At 31.0% G+C, this 6,803-nt stretch overlaps 1 pseudogene; it reads right to left on the reverse strand.

Annotated features, from left to right (window-relative positions):
* Positions 1-2,377: 2,377 nt before the first annotated feature.
* Positions 2,378-3,466, reverse strand: LOC111623742 (annotated as a pseudogene).
* Between the last annotated feature and the right edge of the window lie 3,337 nt (positions 3,467-6,803).

Below are 6,803 nucleotides of genomic sequence, written 5' to 3' on the forward strand. Positions count from 1 at the left end.
AAATGTACTGAAGAGGGACCTTTTTTAAAAAATGGACCGAAATGCATCTATGGTAATACAATAAAGTGAAATCATTGGCTAAAGCTGTGTGATAGTCTACCGCCAATATTAAAATTTACATTTTAAGTGCGGATTTACAAAGACTTTACAATATATATATATATATATATAACAGCAGTCATAAGAAATTTAATTGTAATATTAATCAAAATTTAACTTAGATACCTTTTCCGTAGAACTCCTCAATTACAAACCACATAATATAGAAATAATGTGATATTCTTCATTCTTATTTAAGATTACTTACAATAATCGCATGTTATTTGTGTTAATAAGAACACTCCTCTTCATTGACAATTACTAAACAACTTTATTAAAGCTTATTACATAAAACTGTTATTTTAAAAAATGCAGTAGTAATATGGCAGCCTTTTTTTAAAAGCAATTATGACAAAAAAAATTTTTTTCTGTGGAGAATCTTTGCCTAAAGATTCACTTAATGTTGCACTTAACATTATATCAACAGTATATACTTTCTCAAGACATTCCAGTATCTTCTAACTGGTATTCAAACCAGCTCTTAACACGGAGCTTATGAAATACCACAGTTTCATTCCATTACTGTTTTTACTTTTAAAGCAAGAACATTTATATATTTTGACAAGCAACATTAAATTAATTACAGTGAAGACTGAATATTTTAATACTTTCCAAAAAAAGAGGTAGTAAAATTTATTAAACAAATTATTAAATTACATAATTTAAATTAGTTCAATACGTAATTACTATTATACACCAGATTCTAACTGTATTTAATTACCAAGTAAAACATACCACTCACTATTAAAATTTAGACTAAACAATCTTAAAACTTATATGATGTATTACTTTACATACTATATCTCTTTTACTCAGCAAGAATCCTTTTATTATATTATTAATTGATGGGACTAAATTATGCTATAATTATAAAACCTCTAATTTTCTTAAAAATGTCTTTTACGTAAGGAATCTATGAAATTTTAGCTTCTGTTTATTTGTTGTATCCTGTTACGCCATTGTGTACCATGTTTTAATCTATCTGCTAAGAAAATCATTTAGCAACGTTGTTTTAATTAAGTTATTAATTTCTTTTTGTACTGTTTTTTATTTATAATTCTTTTTCAAGTTTTATGAATTTTATAATACAAACGTTTTGTCTGTGATGGTAAACTAGACTTAAAATTTTTGTTACATTATTTTTTTTAATATTTACTAAATCTTAATATTATTATTATCTAAAAAAATGAATGGTTATATCCAAATAATTAATTTTATTCTTTTTTTCTATTATTTCAAAACAGCGTTGTTACGAATTGCATTAACTAGTATAAGTCTATACTACCATATATTAGAAATGTCATCTAAATACCTTGTTACAAACCTTAACTAAGCATACATTTAATATCGATATAGGGGAAATACGTACAAAATGACATATGGTTTTATTTTAGGTTCATAACTCTTTATTGATAAATCACAGCACTGTCATATTCTACAACAATCATCTTTAGTTCTTTACCTATGAAATATAATAAACATTTATAATATAAAAATAATAGAAAAAAAATATTGTTAGTTTAATTGCGATCAGCCAAAATTCATTTTGTCCATATGCTGTGGACAAAATGGCAGATTACGTAGGGACAAAATGACATACACGTAAAAACTATAAAATTATTGACAAAGTTCACAAATGAAACGCTTGGTTCTTTTAGAAACGTCAGCGCAAGAAGCGTGAGCCCAACGGAAACAATTTAAGCACCGTAACTAGTCTTCTCCAGGCTTAGATCAAGAAAAAATATCATAGCAATATATGCATTGACAGTCCCTTTCATCATCATGAGAGTTATCAGGAAAATTTTCTTCTTCACTGTCTTCTTAAGTAACTTTTCAGTAACGTTTCGTCTCCTTTTCTCTGGCGGAGCTTTGGGCTCATTTTTTTTTTTGATTTAATTGCCTTCATAGGAGTAGAAGTTAAAATTAAAGAGGTTTGTCGAGTCTTTGGCTTACGTTTCCCTTGACCACTTATAAAACGCCCTTTTGGGACTGGAGAAATCTCCTTAATAGACACAGCAAGAGTACAGGACGATGGATGTTCTTTAGTAGCAGCAGATGAATGATATTGAATTGAATGAGTTTAAAAAAGTTCTTGCTCAATGTTTGCTGATGGAACCTGAGATGAATTATTGGCTTGTTGTTCGGTAGGTGCTGTTATTTCAGCTGTATTATTGTCGTTAGGTGTGACGGCACGGGATCTCTGTAGCTGATATTGAGGTTGTGTAGTTGCAGCAACCTGAAGAATGTTGGATACAGGAAGCGAAAATGAATCATCTTGCTACTGTGTAGATTGCCCAACTATGGAAACTGAACCAGGACTTGTTTGCTGATGACGTTGCTCATTGGAGGTGTCTTCCAGCAGCGGTATGTTTGTAGTCTCCGCAGGCTCGTACATATAATCGGGAAATATTTCAGGATTTAGAGGCCAAATACCAGTGCTTTTAAATCCATGACAACCATTTCGCACTGTTGCTGCCTTGCCATATGATTCGTTGAACAGGCTATCTGAAATTGTGTGACAGCACGTCCAGGATGTATTGTACTTTAAGCCACTTGGATATTTCTTGGTTAAAGTAAGTCTTCAATAGCGCGAAAAATGAAACATCAAGGGGCTGCATGCGATGAGTGCAATGTGGGGGTAGACAAATAACAATAATACCGTTTTGTTTCGCATATTCTAAAGTTTCAAACCCTTTATGGCTTGCATTTCCATCGACAATCGAAATTACCTTATCGTCAATAGATGATTTAACAAAACTTTGAAAATGCTTCATCCATTTCAGATATATATCTGTTGTCATACACTCTGATTGTTGAGCTACACCTAAAGTGCCAGGAGGAGCTTCGTCGACTAGTTCATTTTTCATATTTTTCCTCGGTAATATCAGCATCGGCGGGACAAACGTACCAACGGCATTAACATAACAAACAACAGTGGTGTTTTTTTCACGTTCTGCACTGGTTCTAACGCCAACTTGCTTCCTTCCAGTAGTAGTCAATATCTTTTGTTGTTTTTGTACAGTAGATAGGCCTGACTCATCAGCATTATGGATGCGATGTGGCCTAAAGTTTACAGACTCAGCAGATTTCCATATACTGTAGTTCAAAAAACTTTTGGACTTGAGGCCGATTAAAAGCCTGAGCACGAGCTGCTGAAGTAGCTTCCGGTTTGCGTAGAGAAATATCTTTATTTCGTTTGAGAAATCCTTCCAAGCTTTTTGTTTTTGTGGGTTTAAATCTATGGGAGAAACCATAGATTTTCATTTTCAGCCATGTCAAAAGCTAATTCTTGAACCGATGCTCACGTCAATTCAAACAAATGAGATTCAAGTAATTTCAAATGCTGAACCTGATGTTGGAAATCTACTTTTCCGCCTGATGTAGAAAGGCAATTAGCCTTTTTACATCAGGCGGAAAAGTAGATTTCCAACATACAAGACCCATCGAACTGGACACCAAAGTTTTGTTACTACCCAAAGCATGCCTTCGGAGCGTTGCTTGTGGAACACCAAATGTTTTAGATGCTAATAACCAGCCCATTTTATTACTTCGAACTGCTTCTACAGCTTTCCGCATTGATTCTTCACTCCAGGATTGGCGATCAGTCGTACGTTTATAATTACGCGGCATTTCAGTATAGCTGTAAAGAAAATGAACAGCTAAACACTTGCCGCCCGGACCCGAGATATCTCGGGATAATTTAAATAATCGTATGTAACGTTTCGTTGCTAGAAATAATTCAAACAAAGCTTATTTACATTCTATTGGATGATGTTTATGACCTCAGCAAGTTTCGTAATTTTACATCCAATAGAAGTTTAGTTTTTGGACCTTTTTCCATCCCTACCTATAGAAATAGTACTGTATATCGGATTGAAAAAATTGTGATATATTTGAGTATTTACGGTAACTGATGCATGTCTGTCTAGAAACCTGTCTTCCCCTGAGACTTATATGAGAATATCCCGCTAACGTCTACTAACAGCTGTCTCAAGGCCATTTAGCTCTGTATACTGTACTGTGGCGCGTATCACGTGATTCGTTAAGCGTTTTTTTGTTATGTGAACGGTAATAAGTTTTTAAATAATACGTAAGAAAGGAAATAAAGTTTTATACTAAAATTTCTTAGAAATGTATCTTATAAAATGGTGTATTATAAATTATTTTAATTATTTGTGGGAGTTTTTCCTGTAAAGCTTCTTTTGTCAGGATATTAGGTTAGTGAGGCTAGCATATAATATAAGTAATAACATAACAAACAAATATAAAAACGATTACAAAATAACATGATATATTTTAGTATTTAGGGTGACTAATACACATGTCTAGAAACACACTTCCCCTCAGGCATTCATAGGAATGATCCGCGAACATCGACAAACACCTGTTTTCAAGGTCAATTAACTATATATAACGTACTACATTGTGTGGTGTCTGATTGCAAGTTTGTGTTATATAAATAATAAACTGCATCTAAATAATTCATAATAAAAGAAACACAGTGATATATGATATTTTATTTATATGTATTGGTTGAGACAAATAAAACACACATACAAGAAAGTAAATCAAAGCTTAGTTTGCTACAGACTTCATTTTTTTATATTACCTTATTATAAGTGCAAGTTTATAAAATTATACTTTATTTTTACTTATTATTACGCGTAAATAGTAAAATATATTTTTATATCATTAAATTTATTTTCATTATATTTTTTGTCGTGTTTAATTTTTTAAAATTATTTTTTTATCTCTAACGTAACCTAACCTACGAATGGCATCTTTCTGGCAAAACGACGAATAATACAGAGAAACCGAATTGCAAGGGGCCCCTGTAAAGTTGGCTGTCCAAAGGGAAAAAAGAATTTAGGAACCAGTTTGAAGCATGTTTTCCTTTTAAACAATAATAAAAGTATATATATATCAATAAAAATATTCTAAAAAGAATCGATGGAGTCAGATAATTATTTTTTTATATTACCGTACTGTACTAATCTTTAGTACACGGAAAACTACTAGTTTTCCATTCGTTTCTGACTTTTGGAGGCTTAATAAGTCCCGAGTCCGTAGACTGGTATAAAAAATTAAAAAAGGTAAACAGGTTAACAAGGAAAATATAATTTTATTTTTATATAAATATATACTTCACCCCAAATGCATTTCGCCTGTCAAGGCCTCTTCAGTAGGGTTTCTGATGACTAGAGTGTACAATAGGAACAGCAGAAGGTATCTCAGACGACACATTTTTTTCCGTCGTAGACACAGAAGAAGACACATCTTTTTTGAAGTCATTTTTTATAATTAATAAAACGTTAAGAGGTTAAAAACGTTTTGTCGAAAAAGGTTAAGATACTGCAAAAACTACAATATAATAATAGACTTGACAATATAATTGATTTTGAAATGACATAGAAATTGGTTGATAACGCCCATTTTATTAGTAATTGTAAGGATTTTCATATTTTAAATTATAGTTTTTTTAATCGTTTTTACACAAGTTTAACTTGTCTTGTATCAGCTAGTTGGGCATGAGCTTCTAAGTTATCTCCCCCCGTGGTAAAGTGTGACGTAATTGTCATATAATAGTACTGTAGTTGTATGCGTTTATGGTGGTCGTTATGCAGGGAATAACGAAGCCAAGAAAGTTTTGTTTAATCTCTCTGGGAACGAAACTTTTTTTACAGACACTACCTTTATTATGATTTTTGTGCATATTTTTATGAATGAAGGGTATCTGAAAGTTGGAGTTGGTAGTTTTATCTGCATCATTTGTTCTTCAGTGGTATTGTCTGTTTAAATATTCAATAAAACATCTAATTATGCAATAGAAATTAATTTCTTATACAGGCTGCAAATAATTTATTTTTAATTATATGTCAAATTTAATTGTTAATATAGTTCTTTAAAATATTTTTTCAGATTTAAGTAATATTCATATGATTCTTCAGAAAAAGTTCTGAAACTGATAGATACTATTGAAAATGGATTAAGTGTGGTAAAAGAGAAAAAAGTTACTTAAAAACCAGTATTTAATTAAATTTTTTATTCTTTATCCTTGTGCATTTTTCTAATTAACAATAAACAATATTTTTAGATTGTTTATTTTTATTAGATGATAAAATAGTAAGAATATATAACTGATATTTAAATTTTCTATTAAGTTAACAATTCAAAAGGATGCAGAAAATGAAGAATTGCAACAAGTTCTATAAGATTTAATTAAAGAAAACCAGGTTTTAGAGCTAAATTTTAAATTCTTTATTTTCAGATTACACAGATATATATGACAAAAGCATTCATACTAAACTTGACCAGTGAAAAGATAAGAATAAACTATATAAATTATTAATTTTTATATTGTTGGGCTGCAATTTGAAAAAATTGTAAAAATAAATATCCCACTGTCATTTGTCTGTTCACAAGATTAAGGAAAGACAGAGTTAGATACCTAAAGTCCAAGACCAGATATGGAAACCTTAGGGACAGGAGGCCCTGATTAACTATATAAGAACTTCTGATGCAAACTGGAGGTCATGATATTTCAATTCAAAAATTTTCCCCTAAAAGCAGTTTATAGATGAATGGAACAACTCTATTGTTAAAGGAAAAGTATGATGTACAAGGCAAGCCACTACTAATTTGAGATGGAGTGCATATATTTTAAATTAAATAAATTAAAAATTGCAGCTTTGCATTTTGACAAT

The sequence above is a fragment of the Centruroides sculpturatus genome, unplaced genomic scaffold (assembly GCF_000671375.1).
Source record: "Centruroides sculpturatus isolate CEXI.00-Female unplaced genomic scaffold, Cexi_2.0 scaffold372, whole genome shotgun sequence".
In the NCBI taxonomy this organism is placed as follows: Eukaryota; Metazoa; Arthropoda; class Arachnida; order Scorpiones; family Buthidae; genus Centruroides; species Centruroides sculpturatus.